The 19091-nt window shown below is 34.2% G+C and overlaps 1 protein-coding gene across 21 annotated transcripts in view; it reads right to left on the bottom strand.

Annotated features, from left to right (window-relative positions):
- Nucleotides 1-19091, bottom strand: part of BAZ2B (bromodomain adjacent to zinc finger domain 2B) — a 382320-nt gene that overhangs the window by 186618 nt on the left and 176611 nt on the right. For 20 of the 21 annotated variants that reach the window (XM_060302371.1, XM_060302369.1, XM_060302379.1 and 17 more), the window contains one exon: nucleotides 14604-14646. The exons of the other annotated variant lie outside the window; for it this stretch is intronic. The gene's annotated coding sequence lies outside the window, so the exon portion shown is untranslated. The remainder of the gene's footprint in view (nucleotides 1-14603; nucleotides 14647-19091) is intronic. 21 annotated transcript variants of the gene reach the window in all.

The following is a 19091-nucleotide window of genomic DNA, read 5'->3' as shown; positions in this document are numbered from 1 at the left end:
GTGTGCTTCTAGAGGTATGTGTGAAACAAAATAAAACAATTTTTTTCTAAACGTTAAATTACAATTAAATCATATTCTGAAATAATTTGTATTCTAAAAATAATTTTTATATTAAGTTATAGCTTTAATATTTTTCAGGAAACTACTTAAATTTAACAAACATACAAAAGAGGGAAGTCAACTTCTAGTAATGCCTTATTTCTTCCATGAAGTATGCTTACAATAAATAATTAAAACAGCATATCAGAGCTTATTACTATTAATTTCTCAGTACTTAATATTTACATTATACTCAACCAAAGATATAATTACATTGGCAGGTACTACACATGTTACAGTGTGGTAAATTTTTATTCTTTGGGAAAAATATTTCTATGCACTCATAAACTTCAATCTACAAGGTGACACCTTTCTTATTAAAATATATGTTTATTTTATTTGAAAACTAAACCTTCTCTAGTTTTCCTAGTAAGTCCAATATTCAGTATGTAAAAATGATCACAATACAATACTTAAAATAGACCAAAAAAACAGATTAGAAATAGTGTTACTTATAGAAGTACAACTTCAGATAATAATGAACTCGGCTCTCTTCAAAGATATGAATATCCTCTTTTCATTATTAACATTTAACTAAAATAAAATCAACTCTCTTCCCACCTCTCCAAGTGAAATCCACAGTAAAAAGTGGTCTGGAGTTACTGCAGTTGTCCAATAGCTTCCTTAAACAATGCTGAGGATATCTGTGTGGCAACAGTCTAAATGAGTTATTGCTACTACAGTGATTTGATAATTGGTTTGGTCCCCAAGTTCTCATATATTAATCCCTCTTTAAATGGCGCCTTAGCTCAACATCATTAATCATTAGAGAAATGCAAATCAAAACTACAATGAGATATCATCTCACACCAGTCAGAATGGCCATCATCAAAAAATCTAGAAACAATAAATGCTGGAGAGGGTGTGGAGAAAAGGGAACACTCTTGCACTGCTGGTGGGAATGTGAATTGGTTCAGCCACTATGGAGAACAGTATGGAGGTTCCTTAAAAAACTACAAATAGAACTACCATATGACCCAGCAATCTCACTACTGGGAATATACCCTGAGAAAACCAAAATTCAAAAAGAGTCATGTACCAAAATGTTCACTGCAGCTCTATTTACAATAACCCGGAGATGGAAACAACCTAAGTGCCCATCATCGGATGAATGGATAAAGAAGACGTGGCACATATATACAATGGAATATTACTCAGCCATAAAAAGAAACGAAATTGAACTATTTGTAATGAGGTGGATAGAACTAGAGTCCATCATAAAGAGTGAAGAAAGTCAGAAAGAAAAAGAGAAATACCGTATGCTAACACATATATATGGAATGTAAGAAAAAAATGTCATGAAGAACCTAGGGGTAAGACAGGAATAAAGACACGGACCTACTGGAGAACGGACTTGAGGATATGGGGAGGGGGAAGGGTGAGCTGTGACAGGGCGAGAGAGAGTCATGGACATATATACACTAACAAACGTAAGGTAGATAGCTAGTGGGAAGCAGCCGCATGGCACAGGGATATCGGCTCTGTGCTTTGTGACCGCCTGGAGGGGTGGGATAGGGAGGGTGGGAGGGAGGGAGACACAAGAGGGAAGAGATATGGGAACATATGTATATGTATAACTGATTCACTTTGTTATAAAGCAGAAACTAACACACCATTGTAAAGCAATTATACCCCAATAAAGATGTTAAAAAAAAAATGGTGCCTTAGACAAGAAAAATTAATAGAAGGTAACTAGATCACAGTATGGGTAAAATTATATACAGATTTGCTGAATACATGTGTAAATAACTATACATACACATTTAGAAACCTACTCAATCCAACAAATACTTACTGGAAACAAGTTTGAGGGCTTAAACTCCAACACTGTGAACAGACATATGTGAATAAGATAGTTTTGTCCACAAAGAGGTTACAACTGAATACTGTTAGTTAAAAACTTCTCAAAGAGTTTCATGCATAGTTTCACAGTGTTCATATTTTTAAATGAGGTAATAGCTTAAAAATCTATTTTTAATAACAAAGAAAATATAACTTTCTCAATATGCAGAAAAGAATAGTCTGAGAACCCTAAACTAAACCAGTGTGGGACTTCCCTGTTGGTCCAGTGGGTAAGACTTTGTGCTCCTGGTGCAGGGGGTCCGGGTTTGATCACTGGTGGGGAACTAGATCTCGCATGCATGCTGCAACTAAGAACTCCGCATGCCACAAGGAAGATCCCACAAACCACAACTAAGACCCACTGCGGACTAAATAAATAAAAAATTAAAAAAAAATCTAAACCAGTGTATTTGTTGATACTGTAAGAACTTCAAACATTAGCAAATGAAAGCAATTTTGAACTTTTAAACTGTTGTAACACTGTTACATTTAAACCTATGCTTAATAAACGAAATAAAAATGTCATTTTAAAATGTTGATAACACCATAGTGAAGGGTTGGAAGCAACTTGTGTCCACTGGAGGATGAATGGATAAAGAAAATGTGGTGTATATATATATATATATATATATATAAAATGCAATATATATATTTAAAAAGGAAGGAAATTCTGACACATGCTACAGTATGGTTGAATGTCTCAAGGACATTATAAATACTAAGTGAAATAGGCCAGTTACAAAACAAAAAATATTTTATAAACCCACTAATATGAGGTACTTAGAGTAATCAAGTTCATAGAAACAGCATGTAGAATGGTGGTTGCCAAGGGCTAGAGGGAGGGAATATGGAGATTGTTTAATGTGTATAGAGTTTCAGTTCTGCAAAATGAAAAAGTTCTGAGATTGGCTGCAAAACAGTGTGAATATACTTAACACTATTGAACTGTACAATCAGAAATGGTTAAGGTGGTAAATTCTATGTTATGCATTTTTACCACAGTAAAAAAAAGAAAAGACCCTCAGGTGCTTATTCAGAGGTGCCTGGCTTAAAAGTTGATAAGGTATGTCTTATATAATTAAAAATAAATTAAAATTGTGTCCCTTGCACGGGTTTGATCACTGGTCCGGAAGACCCCACATGCCGCGGAGAAACTAAGCCCGTGCACCCCAGCTACTGAGCCTGCGCTCTAGAGCCCATGAGCCACAACTACTGAGCCCACATGTCACAACTACTGAAGCCCGCACGCTTAGAGCCCGTGCTCCGCAACAAGAGAAGCCACCGCAATGAGAAGCCCACGCACTGCAACGAAGAGTAGCGCCTACTTATCGCAACTAGAGAAAGCCTGTGCACAGCAACGAAGACCCAACACTGCCATAAATAAATAAATAAATTTATTGATAAAATAAAATAGTGCATTTTCTACCCTTGCAAAGTAGAAAAAAAGTCTTTATATATTAAAAAATTATCAAGATTAAATTCAAATGATATTATATTTATTGATGTACTGATCAAACATATAGTATTTTTACTGAAAATCAACTTATTATATGTTATACAAAAACTGATTAGAGATTATATTTCCTAAAGAGATTCATAAGACTATGCATTATTATAAACAAGGTTTAAGAGATCTTAAAAATATTAAAAATGATGTAAGCAAATAAATTATAAACAGCAGCTAAAGGAAATAATAAAAGATAGTCACAGTTCTCCATCCTAGAGAGGAGCACAGTGATATTTTATTCAATTTGGGAGTGTAAGAAAGGCTTAATTGAGAAGGCAAATAAGTTTTAAGAATAAACAGTTCAATACAAGAAAATCCATCAACGTAACATACCACACCAGAACGAAGGGGGGAAAAAATGACATGAGTATCTCAACCAACACAGATAAAACGTTTGACAAAATCCACCAATTTTTCATATTAAAAAAACACTCAGAAAACTAGTAATATAGGGTAACATTCTCAACATAAGAAGGGCATTCTGGAAAACCCACAGCTAACATCATAGTAAATGGTGAAAGACCAAAAGCTTTCCTCCTAAGATCAGGAAGAAGAAAAGAACGCCTGCTTTCACAACTGAAAGATCTAAGCTCCCAGTTGAGGACCTCAGAAGATGCTATCACCACTCAGAAATAAATCAATTCTCTTTTTACAATGACACACCCCCTTCAAAAAACAAACAAAACAAAACAAAAACAAAAAACGAAACTTGCTGTGAAGACTTCCTTCAAAACTTTTAACATTTTATCTTCTTCCTACTGCAGGTACACTTACAAAAATGGAAGGTAAAGGGTGAGAGAAAACAGAAGGGGAAAAGGGCAGCAGTAATAAAGAGCACCATAACGATTTTTCACCCTCCACTTAGAAGAGAAATTTGACTTTCTAGTGTATAAGTTAAATACCATTTATTTATTTTGCTATATAGCTGGAAATCATAAACTCTTTGTAAAGATTTTTTTGCAGCATAAACATTCCTGTTCAAATACTGATACCTGGCTCCTAGTATGCTTCAAAAAGCAGGATGAGGGCTTCCCTGGTGATGCAGTGGTTGGGAATCCACCCGCCAATGCAGGGGACACGGTTTGATCCCTGGTCGGGGAGGATCCCACATGCCTCGGAGCAACTGGGCCCGTGTGCCACGGCTGCTGAGCCTGCGCTCTGGAGCCCGCGAGCCACAGCTACCGAGGACCGAGCACCTGGAGCCCGTGCTCCGCAGCAGGAGAGGCCACCAAAATGAGAAGCCCACAAGCAGCAATGAAGACCCAATGCAGCCAAAAATAAACAAACAAACTTATTTATTTATTTGTTTATTTTTTTAAAAAAGCAGGATGAAAATCTTTGTAGAATGAGCATTTTTATAGAACGAGTATTTTTGATGAGGCCTTTCCCACCCCCAGGGATCACACCATCCTTTCTATATTCAAAAAATATTATACATATACTTCTATTGTGACATCCTCCACATATGTAATGACTGGTTTGTGTGTCAGTTTCTCCACTAGACTGTAAGCTCTCAAAGAAGAGAAGAGGGACAGTATATTTTCCATGTTTATAAACTTCCTAAGTAATTCAAAAGGAATAATGAATATCCATGAATTTCTCTTTAAGATGATAGAAACTTCTTAACTACAATAGTAATGGTATTTAATTTAGGAATAAGACGGTAGAATGTCTCCAAAAATATAAATTCATACAAAACATAAAGAATTTACAACAATGCTTTAATGTCACCAATGTAATAGACATTCCTCCTTAAAGTTTCCAATAGGAAACTGAATGTAGTACAGTTTCAAGTTAAACAAGGGATGAGGGGAAATAAAATCAACCATTATAAAGTGGCTTCTCTTCACATTAGAAAGAGTTCTAACTAGTTTCAGTGACATCTGTCTACCTCAATTCCCCAAGCTCACAGTGTCCTAGCTCCATTGGCACTGTGATTCCTAGTTCCTCAGATCCTCATGTGGCTGGCTCCTTCTGGTGATTCATTTCTCAACACAAGCACTGCCTCCTCACGGAGGTCTTCCCAAACTTTTATATGTATTTTGCCCTTCATTCTACCCTGCCCCCAGTGTACGCTATCACATTTTCCTTACTTTCCTCCCTCCTTTGGAGCCCTTATCAATATTTGAAAACATTTATTTCTTTACTTCTGTTCTCCTACTAGAAAGTAAACTTAATAGCAGAAGGAACTTTGTCTTATTGACCATAGCATCCCCAACTGGTAGATGGTAGAATATGCCTGTGCTCCATAAATGTTTGTTGAATGAATGAACAAATGAATGAGTGACTGATTGAATGTGAAGCACATAATATATTGATTGACCGAATGAAAGACTCACAATCCCTACCTAGGGAATATTTTATTAGAATATTTGAGAACAAGCAACTTTCCATTTACAGCATACATCATGTCTCTTCCTTACTGAGTATCAATACTATAACTAAGGTATACAAAACTAAAGATAATTAAATAAGAGAGAGAAAGGCAGTATATGAATTGTTTGAAGAATGTGTCTTAGAAAATCACCTCAGGGCACATACCGGCTGATTCTAGAATTCTTTTCTCCCATAATTCTGCTTCTGTCATTCAATCAGCTAACAAATATTTATTGAGCATTATGTACTTTATTTCTAAGTATATATACTCAGTTCTCTTGAACACAAATTGGTTTTATATTCTTTGAATAAATTATAGTAGAAACATTATTGTCTTTAGTTAGAGAAATACGAACCTGAAACCCAGTTACAACCATAACTAATTATGTCAACTTGGAGCAGTTACTTAACATCAATAAGTCTAAGATAAAATGATACTTGGAAACTCTCTGGCACATAATTAGCCTTCATTATTAATTCTCCCCTAAAGGACAGGAATTGAAAGGTGAAATAAATCACAAGAACAGATCAAATATACGTTTGTTCTAAAGCACTGAAGCACTCTTGTTACATCTCCACATTCAGTTCTAGCCTGCCATGAAACCTTCATTCTCCCACTGGCACCCTACAGGTCCTTTGATTACCTAATTAAAGTAATTCATACAACACTGTAAGTGACCAAAATCCTACAGGACATTTAATTTAAAAATAGGAATTTGTGGGCTTCCCTGTGGCACAGTGGTTGAGAATCTGCCTGCCAATGCAGGGGACACGGGTTCGAGCCCTGGTCTGGGAAGATCCCACATGCTGCGGAGCAACTAGGCCTGTGAGCCACAATTGCTGAGCCTGCGTGTCTGGAGCCTGTGCTCCACAACAAGAGAGGCCGCGATAGTGAGAGGCCCGCGCACCGCGATGAAGAGTGGCCCTCACTTGCCGCAACTAGAGAAAGCCCTCGCACAGAAACGAAGACCCAACACAGCCATAAATTAATTAATTAATTAATTAATTTTAAAAAAAGAACAAACCACTCAAAAGTCATAAGGAGAGTGTGTTTCCTTTAAAAAAAAATAGGAATTTGTTAACTTATATGAATTTCAAATTGTTAAAATGTATATATTGCCTATATTGTTTTCTATATATTTATCCATTCTAGTTCAATTGAACAGATTATCAACAATAAGAGGCACACTTGCATAGGCCAGTTTTTTTCATAAATATCTGCTGTGCCACTACTGGGGATAAGGCATTGTAATAGACTCTAAGGGGACTGCAAGAATTAATAAAACATAATCTATGGCTTCACTAGACTGTAAGGACTTTACCATCTAATAGTTGAAACAGCCAAACACACAAATCACCTCATATGGCAGATAAAGGCTCTATAAGAATGTTTCTGAAACTTAGGTTATGTATAAATCCTCATAAAGGGAGAAAAAAATGTATTGTGGACACATGCTGACACACTAATTAAATTATTATGTTACTGAAATACCTAGAAAAGTAAAACTATGGATAAGGATAAACTCTTCTTCTTGCTTCCAGATCTTATTCAAAAATAGTATCGAAACAAATTTACAAAGTGTGCATATAAAAGCTACAAAACTAACGGATTTCTAATTGTTATCAATATGATGTTTTTGCTAAAATAAAATCATTGTACTCAACATGAATATGGTATTGACTGCTATTTCCCCATTAGTTTCCAGTTACCTTTGAGTTTGGCATGTGTATCTTATGGTCTAGCATTCGCTGAACAATTTAATATTCCACCATTTCTTTCTACTCAAATTACTACAAAGCTATAATTTAGTTCACTCTGATGTCAACTGGCCTTCAGTCGGTACAAATGAACCATTTGTACATATCAAATCTATTTTTGTTCTTTTCTTATTAAACTGACATAATTAAATACAATCATTGCCCTGAAAGTCGATGGCAGTGACTGTTTATAAGGTAAGCATCCCGGATGATCCAAGAATATTTCTTTTACATTAATGTTGAACTTTGTAAATTCTTATAGCAAACTCTCTCTCTCCCCCACAGAGAATATATCTACATACTCAGGAGGTCCAAGGACTCCAGTGTTGAAGAACAATGCTGTGATAGAAATAACAAATACTAGACAGGCAGAAATGATGGGGAGAGTAATTCCAACTGCAGAGGTTTCATGGAAGAGGCAACATTTGAGGGGAGCTATGATATTTAAGTTTAGTGCCAAGTGTGTATGATCGACACTGAAAATATGAAACAAACTAGAGTAAAAAAAGACACAGGAATTTTCATTGGTAAAGGCAATAAAGAGACAATAATTATGGATTTTATGAACAAAAGTTGAGGACATTTTCCTAAGAAAGAAAATCAGATAATAAAATTGCAAGTATTATAAAAATAAGTGGCATACTTTGAACATGGAAAAGTTTACACATACTATCTTATATTATGATGGAAATGTACCTATTGATGCAATGTTTTTTAAATGTTTTTTAAATATACTCACATAAGGAGAGCATCAGGAATATTTGTATTAGTCAGATTTTTTTAAACATCTATGACATGCTAATTTTAGGTACCCTTTTTTTTTTTTTTTTTTTTTGCGGTATGCGGGCCTCTCACTGTTGTGGCCTCTCCCGTTGCGGAGCACAGGCTCTGGATGTGCAGGCTCGGCGGCCATGGCTCACGGGCCCAGCTGCTCCGTGGCATGTGGGATCTTCCCGGACTGGGGCACGAACCCGTGTCCCCTACATCGGCAGGCGGACTCTCAACCACTGCGCCACCAGGGAAGCCCCTAGGTACCCTTTTGATGCAATAAAATAAGAATTTTTCCATTTATATCAAAATATTTTCTCCTCCAGTTTTTCATTTGTGTATTTATAGAAAAGGAATGAAGAGTCAAATATCATAACCCCATAACTCAGTCTATAACACCCTCTTCTCATCCCTAAAAACAGTTTCTGTAGACTGTACTTGTAGGTTATCCACTCCTTGACTAACATTTCAATGAATGTACATCTCACAGCAGATGTATGCATGGTGTTCTAGAAAGTGTGAGGGGAAAAGAATAATGTATTAACCAGATTAACTTTCAAGTCACTTTAATTCATAAAATACTGACCTAGTGGTCTAGGTACTAGATTCTTTGCTGATTACAATTAAAAAACACCAAACCAAATTAGAAAATTAGTTTTTCTTTTATATTCTCTCATGCCTCTACAATTATCTCTAAGATATATTAAGGTTACTGTATTTTCTATTTTTAGGCAGATTTATTAAATAGTAGCTCATTTAGAGTTTTCAGATAAGAAGTAATCTTTAAACCAAACGAGTGTGTAACATTATATACTTTTACTTGTTCAGAGAAGTTCAGTTGGGTCTCTGCAGCAGGGTGTCATTTCTATCTATAGGTACTCATACTAAGAACACCATGCATGCTTTTAGCTGCATTAATGTTAAAACAGTGCAACTTTTTGGTGAGGTGCAATAGGAGATGGAGGTTTCTTTTATCCAAATATACACTTAGGAATAGCAATGGAAATTTGATTTGTATGAAGTAATTTAAATGGCTATTATACACTAACTTTGAAGATACTCTTCACAATTCAGACTCTAGAAAACAAAATGTTTACTAGTTTATAACTTTAAGATATTAGATTTTTTAATTTAATATTTTAGATGTATTCATTGGCATAAAATATGGAAATTCTTATATAGACTTTACTTCTGGTTTGATCACTGTTACTATATTTTACCAAAGATATTTTAAATTTGACTATAACGCTCTTTTTGGTATTAGAAAAGTAGAAAAATAAAGGTCAGACAACATATAGCAGACTTGTTCTTAAATGGTTGATTTTTGTAATTTCCAAATAATGACTTAACTACCACACTGGGAAAGACACTTGACTCTTCTGAGTCTCAGTTTAGCCATCTGTAAAATGTAATAATATGTCTTCTAAAATTGTTAAAGACTCAAATAGAAATCACCTAGTATCTTAATCCATGAATAAATAAATAATAGTTTTGTTCTTCCTTCCTAAAAGCTTGTATAAAAATGTATTTCTTTTAAAAATATTTAATGGTAAAACCATAAGTAATATTAAAATTATTAACATTAAAAGAAACTTCGCTAGGTACTTAGCACTTACCAAACTTCTTGGTTTGTAAATTCCTATAAGATCTGACCTTTAGGCTCATTTACTTACTCAAATTTTACATTTCAACAATATTTAACTAAAATAGTTGCACGTCCCTGAACATATGTTGTTTCCAATCTATATGCCTATTTTCTTTCTGGATTCTCTTCTAACTCATATCTCAAAAATCTAGCCTAAATGTCTCCCCTCTCTTTAGAGATTTCCCTAGTCTCCTCTCCTAGACAGAGTGAGTGAATTATTTCCTTTTGTATTCTCCTCCTAAAATTGAAGCTATCAAAAAAGTGACAAGAGTCCAAGAAAAATAAATGAAATGTAAACAAATCAAAGACATTTAAACAATGGCATAAACTTTGTAAAATTATCTTGATGTAATCAGGATTAATTTTGGTCATGAGTGACAGAAAGCCAAAACTCAAGTGTCTTACAAGATAGAAGTTTATCTCACTCAAGTCATAGGTCACTGTGGGCAGGGTGACATCCTGAAGTTATCAGGGACTTTCCATCTTATTGCTTTGCCCATTCTTAGCTTGTGGTTTCCACTCATTGTCCAGTTATCATGCCCACATCTCAGCAAGCATGGAGGATGGGGGAAAAATAGGGTATGCCCGCCTTCCTTTAACAATACTTTCTGCAAGGTGCACACAGTACTACTGCTTATGTATCTCTAGCCAAAACTTAGTCACATGAGCACATTTAGCTGTAAGAGAGACTGAAAGTGATACTTTTATTCCAGGTAGTCATAGGCTGGGAACAAAACTAGTAGACGGAGAAAATTGATATTAGGGTACAAGAATCAGTCATTGCCATGCTTGTTTATATCTTATCTGTGGTAGGTACCTAACTGACATTTAAAATTTACTATCTAACACCAATATTTCTAATAGTGTGTACACTGTAAAATTATATAGTAATTTCTTCTAAATTTGAATTTTTAAGTTAAATATTTCTATTGGTAGACATAAATCTCTATGAAATTTAAATAATATTCACAATAAAATTACCAAAGGAAAAGAAGAAATTTTAATAAAAACAGGAAAAGCCACTTTATTTTAAAAGTTGCTTTGTAACAAGTTACTAAATATGAAGCAAAATGTTAAATAAGAATATTTAAAATAAAATATAGCCACTGTATTAATAAAATTACATATAAACAAAACTGCACATAAGCAAAATTGCACGAATACTCTCAGAGAAGATAGAGGATTTGGGGAGATGCGAGAAGAAAAAAGTCTATGAGTTACTTTATTATACTTCCTACAAATGCCATTCAGAGATTTTTAATCAATTAAGAGGTGATCATGAAACAGAAGTAAAAATTATAATAGAATAAAGCAAAACCAGGTTTGGATCAAGATCTCACACTATGTGACTTAGAGCAAGTAACTTTACAGATAGATGATGATGACTATGACAAGGGGTCAACAGAATTTACCATGTCAGCCTCTGTGCTGCGCTTTTATTATAAGCATTTTAAAATTTAATATTCACAACACTCCTGAAGTATAAACACTACTCTGCTTTAGAGAGAAAAAAACTGGATCTTAGACTATGTAACTGACTTAAGATCAAAACAGCTATATGAATATTACAGCACAAACTTAAAGGTTTTTCTGACCCAGTTCCTCTTCTTAACCATTATGCATGTTACTTCCCTTCAAATTCTCTGGATGTTGGTTTTCTCATCTGTTATATAAGGGGAATGTAGCACAACCTAAACTTTTCTAAAGTTCATTCTGGCCTTTTAAGATATTTGTATTCTAGTAAGGTCTGACTCTCCCCACCCCGAAAAAAGCACATTGTATCAATAGATCTAATCAGCCTCCTTGCTGGAACTTATGTAAGTCAACAAAGTTATCATTACTATATGTAATGTAGAAACTAAAAATCCATACATTAAAACGTACAAATGAAAGGATCACAATGTGTAAGTAAGGTAAATTTGGATATATCCCTGATCTTTATAGTTGATGTCCTACCCCTCTCATATCAATAAAGGAGTAAACTATAACATTAAACAAGTAAGAGGGAAGAAAGGTAACTAATACTTATAAAAATCCTTTTAAATATATGCATAAATCATTTTCTGCAGATACTGAGGCACAAAGAGGCTGACTTGCTAAAGGTCATATACACAGTATACAGCGGCATCAGTACTTGAACTCGCTCTGGTTCTAAAACCTATGCCCTTTCCTAACTACCCTGCTTCCCATGGTTCAATTTTGGATATGCATGTATTAATATTCTTGTTTCAATTTTAATATAAGAAAACTAAAGATACTAATTAATTTAGTTCTTTCTGGGGTATTTATGATTACTAGCAACATTTGCTAAATACTCATTTGCTCAATTGGAAAATACATATTAAAGTATGCAGAATACAAGGGAATATATGTTATCAGTTACATAAGAATAATAAAAATTAAGCATCACCAAACTACTAAGGAGGGAGAATCACTTTCAAGTAGGATGATTAGGGAAGGCCTCAAAGAGATGATTACAGGTATACAGGGCATTAGAAGGGAGGTTTGATTTCATCAGGAGAAACAAAAGACTGAAAAGGAAAAAGAATATTCTAGGAAAAGGGAATGACATGAATGTAAGTATGGAGACAAAATGTATACTCAAGGTGGAGTATGTAGTTCACATTGTATAGAATGTAGGGTTCTTCTTCTTGAATAATAGGATATTTGTCTGGGAAATATGTTAGAGCCAAACTGAGGAGGGGTCTTGAATACCAAGTTAGAAAGCCTTAATTTGAACTTATAAGAAATGGAAAGTCACTATACATCTTCAGGTAGAGACATAAAAGAATCAGAGCAACGCTTTAATAAAGTTCAACTGAGGATCACATATAGGCTTCAATAGAATTGATGATGGCCAGGAGGAAAAGAGATCATTTAGAAGATCTTGACACTTCAGAGAAATGTAACATAAGGAGTAAAAAGAGAAATTCTCCTGAGTTCTGAAGAAAAAAATACACAAGGTGTATATTATATATGAATACTCCAGCTCCAGCTCTGAAACAATCTATAATAGCCCCTTCCTAACCACAGCATTCTACTCTTTTAGTTCTTTATCATCTCATTTCACCAGCTTATCTACCTCTGACCAGTCCTTTCTCCATTTTCTCTGAATATATCAGCCCTTCTCCCTGGCCTCATTTTATTCCAGTCCCATGGTCAACACTTGAACTACTCTCTCAATGCCCTCAGTCTGAATCAGTGATGAAATCTACCCTCTTCTTGACACAAGGAGCTAGAGAAAGCCTCACAACCCGTACATTATTACACAGGGTTTCTACTATCAGTCACTTATGAAACTCTCAAATGAATACTTCTTAATTTTTAACTTATTTAACATCTGATAATATTGAACACCACCTCTCTTCCTGAAATTCTTGAATTCCGAACAGTTGCAATTAAGTGTTCCCTTAACATTACCCTAAAAATGTACTGAGAGTTAGCATTTTTTAATTAAAAAAAACACCTTTTTCATCCAATGCTAATTTTAACTTCCTTGATTATAAAACATTAGATGCAAAACAGAAGGTTACTACAGAAATATGTTAATATTTTGTTGTAAACCATTCAGTTAGGGCAATAAAGTTCTGATTAAGAAAAAACAAACAAGCAAAGAGCAACAAATCAGAGATAGCTAAAATGCTCCCTTAGGAAAATGAACATGGCATATACATCTGTAGACTCAATGATGATGATAAAGCCTTTAAAAATAGAATAGAATAAAAGTTGTCTCTGGCCTCTCTGAAAAATGTTAAATGTACCAGTTTTCCAAAAAAATATTAAAACATTAAGGTTTTATATACACGGAATAACATTTCTGATAATTACTGCTTCTAATGAACAATTAAAACGGGATTTAAGAAGCAGATTAACTGAGTAAATAATTTACTCAATTTTTTTCCTCTGTTACTTAAAAGGAGTTTTCAAAAATGCTGTAAAATTTCATTACTGCAATTCAGATTTTAATAGTTAGAATTTTCTAATAATGTAGATCAAGGCCTTGGATAAAAGTTTTTCTTTAAGTAACATATTACCTTATACACAGTAGAAATTAACACTTTAAATAAAATTAAAGCGGAAAAGTTCAGTTTCTTAAGAGAACTATCCTTTTTCAACAACTCTCCATATTTGGAAGACTGTTTATAAATCATTTAAATATCAATGAAAAATTTAATCAAGAAGTCTAAGAATCCTTTCAATGCTGTTTTCACAGTCTTTCCTTAATATGTGATTAGTCCCAAGTAATTTTATTTTTGTAATTTTTTTCCTAATGTGAAGTCACCTTAAATGTTTCATGCCATATTTTAATAAAAACAAAAACTAAAAAAGATGATGTTCAGATTATGATTCACACTGAAATATGTTAGTATAATTAGGCATATAATTTCAGTTATAAATTAAGTGTATTTTTCATTTAAAATGTTTTAAAATCATTTAAAGAAGTATTTAAATAAGTAGAGTGTGAGGTGTGAATCATTAAATGTAAACATTCATTTGGCTCTTGAAAGAAAGAACAACAATCTAAAATCATAAATATTTTCTAACTTAATTCTCATTCTCAGAGAAAACAAAACATCCTTAAAAGCTTAATTATCATTTTAGTCTTACTGTGATCAATGTGGTCAATCTTGTGACATAACTGTTGAGAAATCTGCAATAAAAAAACAGAAATAGCATTCAGCTGAATCATACTTGAGTAAGTGATTTCAGAAACTAAAAAGTTTGTTTAGAATATTTGTCTTTCTTGATGCCATAAGTCATATTTAAATTAATCTAAAATTGTCAGGAAAAGTACAATTGGCATGACACAAATAAGCCTAAAACACCTGGAGTTTATTTATAGGTCATTATTTATTATAGTATGGTAAAATATGTTTTGTTATAATCAACAACACCCCAGGGTTAACGTAATATAACATATTAGTAAATAAACTATAGGTCATTTGGGTTAGTTTTATTTGTTTTCAAATATTTACCGAGAGGAGAATCACAGTGTCTTAAATATACTACAGAACAAAAGACAGCCAGGTATTGTTTACCTTTTTCTCTATGATTAGATTAGCAGTGTAGTCTATGGCCAGAACATGATCTACTTATTATCAATTAATAGGAGAAATTGCTTCATGCTATTCCTTATGAACAGTGTCAAAACTATTAAAGATTGAAAATATAATTGGAAAGGAACTATATACTATAAACCCAGGGAAAGTTATAAGTTAAACTATTTCCTAAGCTGTATATGGGTTAGAGTTCTTATTCCTGTCAAATCTAAGCTTTTAGAAATTTCTTAATTAACAAGGTATGATTTAATTTAAGGTGAACTTTAAAATGTTTAGTGTTAAAAATTAATACAATGTTAATGGTGTTTTAAGATTCATAATTATCTTTCATGTGTTATTTCATCAGATCCTCATAACAATTCCTTCAAGAAGTGGAAAAGAGGTATTTCTCATTATATACTCAGGAAAATCGATATTGGAGAGGATACATGACTTGTCCAAGCACACAGAACTGAGTTTTCCTTGGTTCCTTTTTTATCTCACACCTCCCATCCAATCTATCCTGCCAACCATTCTTCCTCATTCTATCCTTAATTCAAAACACTTATTACTGCTTTTTACCTCACTAGTTCAAGATATTGCTCTCCAATATTACTATTATAGTCTCCCTACTTCTATTCTTAACTTAGCAACAAATATATTAGCTCACAACACTCCCTTACTCAAAACTGTCCAAAGGCTTTTCCATCACGTAAGATAAAATCCATAATACCTACCATGGCCTATTAGTCCCTCTGTCACCTGGTCTCCTGACTACATCTCCTGTCACTCTCTCTCTACTATGTTCCAGTCACAGTGACCTTTTTGATACTTCCCAAACATACCAAACTTGTCCCTCTTCAGGGCCTTGACATTTGCTGATCTCTCAGCCTGCAGGAATTGTTCCCCATATCTTTGCAGGACTGGCTTTCTCATTTCATTCAGGTCTGATAACAAATGCCACCTCCTCAGAGAAGCCTTCTCTTCTCACCAGAGACTGTTTTCAGCTGTAAGCTGCATGAGAGATCACTGGAGCACTAGTATAACAGCTGGAATCCAACAATTACTCAAGAAAGAGCTGCTGAATGAATGAGTGAACAATTACTGATTCCCTACCGCATCCAGCACTACGCCCAGAGGGATATATAAATAAAAATGCTTACAATTTCTATTTAAGGAAAATATGCATTAACAACTTTGTATACATTTTAAAAAGTCACTGTAGGGAGATTTTGGGAAGCTCAAGAAAAAAAAAAAGGCAAAGCGGGGTTGGTGTGAAAGTGGTTGTAGTGAGTTAACAGATGTGATACAATGAGGGTCTGGATAGTGCAGATGAGTACAGAGAGAATGGGAAACCCAAGATACATCTTACATGGAGAAACAAGAGGACTTCATGCTAAATTAAGTACAGGAACGAGGACAGCAGAGAAAGATTACCAGGGACACAATGAAAGAAACCTGTAGTGGTAGGGTGGAGTGACTTTTATTTTGGACAGTAAGTAAGTCCAGTGTTACCACAGGCTATTCAAATGGAGACGCTTCTCAACAACGGGTAGATATTGCGATTTAGAATAGTCCAAGGTTTAAAAATCAGTCATATAAAAAGTACAATTCAAGCCAAGAGAGTTTACCAAGGGAATGAATATAAAGAAAAGACAAGACTATCCAACAGAATTTGGGGGATACCTATAAATAAGGCTCATGGGAAGCAAGAGAGGTGACACTGTACGGTGTTTTGTTATGTTTTAAGTCCAAGAAATAGAGAAATGGAAAATACACTGAAGGCGAAAGAGGAAAGATTTCTAAGGAGGAGAACGTGTTAGCTTTAAATGATGCATGGAGGTATAAAAGAATATAAGACCGGAAACTTATTCTCTCCAAATTATCTGTTCCCACCGTATCAGATCAGATCAGAAAAAGCCTACATAGATGGAATGCATTACTCTCTGTATCCAAAGACCTGCCTTCAGTGAACTCCTTCCTAGCATTATGCTTTCAACTTCAATCAATACAAAAAAAAACAGGCTTGTGATGGTAAAGAGTCAATAAAAAGGCTTGTGAAAGAACCAAATATACTTTCTATAAAACTCTGTAATTTAAAAAGCTATTAAATATTTTTAAATACATTCAAATAAAATAAGTAACTGAATAAAAAGATAAATGTTCCATTTTATTTTTTATTTTCTTGGACAAAAACAAGATAATTAAGACTAAATCTATAATTTAAAATGCATACTTGATTTAAAGCCCTAATCCTTAGAGTATAAAAACCTTGTAAAGGCATTCCTGGGCTTCCCTGGTGGCGCAGTGGTTGAGAATCCGTCTGCCAATGCAGGGGACATGGGTTCGATCCCTGGTCCGGGAAGATCCCACATGCTGCGGAGCAACTAGGCCCGTGAGCCACAATTACTGAGCCTGTGCTCTAGAGCCTGTGAGCCACAATTACTGAGCCTGCATGCCGCAACTACTGAGGCCTGTGTGCCTAGAGCCTGTGCTCCACAATGAGAGAGGCCACCACAGTGAGAAGCCCACACACTGCAAGGAAGAGTAGCCCCCCGCTCGCTGCAACTAGAGAAGGCACGCGCGCAGCAACGAAGACCCAACACAGCCAAAATAAATAAATAAATAAAATAAATTTATTAAAAAAAAAAAGGCATTCCTTCATCATGGTAGTAGCAATTTTTACACATAACTTACTGGATATTTGCAAATGCATGAGAAAAAAAAATACATGAAATTAAGACGACACTAGAGGTTAAAGTCAGACAAATCTTAGGGCTTCTCATAAAAATCCTGGGTGGCTTTTACAATGAAAAGGTAATTCTTTAAAATCATCTTGAAACTAGGAAATATATTCAAATTAGACATATAAAAAGTAATATTACATTTTATGAAAACATAATTCAACTAATGTATTGGTTATATACTTTTCCCCCACCAGACACCATCTTAGTAAATATGCACAGAGAAAATCTCAACTATATTTACCAGTTTACCAACTATATTTACTATGTTTCCAGTAATTAGCATGTAACTATCTCTATTTTTCTTCTTCCTCTGCCCCCAAATGGAAAAAGTCTTTCCTTATCTAATCAATTTTAGCATACTCAAGATTTCACCTTCACTTGACAACCTTACATAAGTTTCAATATATACAACGTAAGGATATTTATCCCTACCAAGCTTATTGAAAAGGTTCAAAGGAATAAATGAATAAAAAATTTACTGGCTTTTTCTCACTCTATTCAATCTGAACATGAAAATATATGCTAATTAACCCTAAAATTCATTTAAAGTAATAGTCACTAAAATATTTAATCATTAATTCATATACCAGTTTAATGTTTTCTCTGTGTTCTATGCTCATTTCAAGGTGTGGTTATATAATAAAAATTCTCTCTAAAATTTACATATGAAAAGTAATCTCATAAACCATATGCTACTGGTAGGCTATTTCAGTGTTGCAATCTTGGATTGTAGACATGGAAATTCTGTCTTTATCATTCACTTTTTAGAGAATCACAAGTATGCACAATTTGGCATACGTTTTTAAGGTTAATAACAAACTTTATAAAAATCTAAACATGCTTCTACCATCATCTAGCTATTTCAAATCCTGTCTATTATTATTATTATTTTTATTACTTGGGGAAATTACTTGGTAGGAAAAAAATCACATGCTTCAATAAGCAATACTTTAGGGGGGAAGGATACTTGTAAATAATAGGAATCTATAAAACCGGAGAAACTGGTAAAAATGTGATCTACCACTAATGGAATACATATCAATATTCATGGGATGTGGGTCCCACAGATAAGGGAAGCCTGACTGTACTATGCTGCTTTATATAAGAGACTTGTGCATCTACTGATTTTGGTACCTGTGGCAGGTCCTAGAATCAATCCCCCACTGATATCAAGGGACAACTCTATTCTATACAGAGCCGTGCAATGGAACTTAATGCAATAATGGAAAAGTTTACTATCTGCACTGTCCGATACCCAGCCCATAGCCAAATGTGGCTATTGAGTACTTGTAATATGGTTAGTGTGATTA

Source organism: Globicephala melas, chromosome 7 (assembly GCF_963455315.2).
Source record: "Globicephala melas chromosome 7, mGloMel1.2, whole genome shotgun sequence".
NCBI classification, from domain to species: domain Eukaryota; kingdom Metazoa; phylum Chordata; class Mammalia; order Artiodactyla; family Delphinidae; genus Globicephala; species Globicephala melas.
This window is presented reverse-complemented; position numbering and strand designations above follow the sequence as displayed.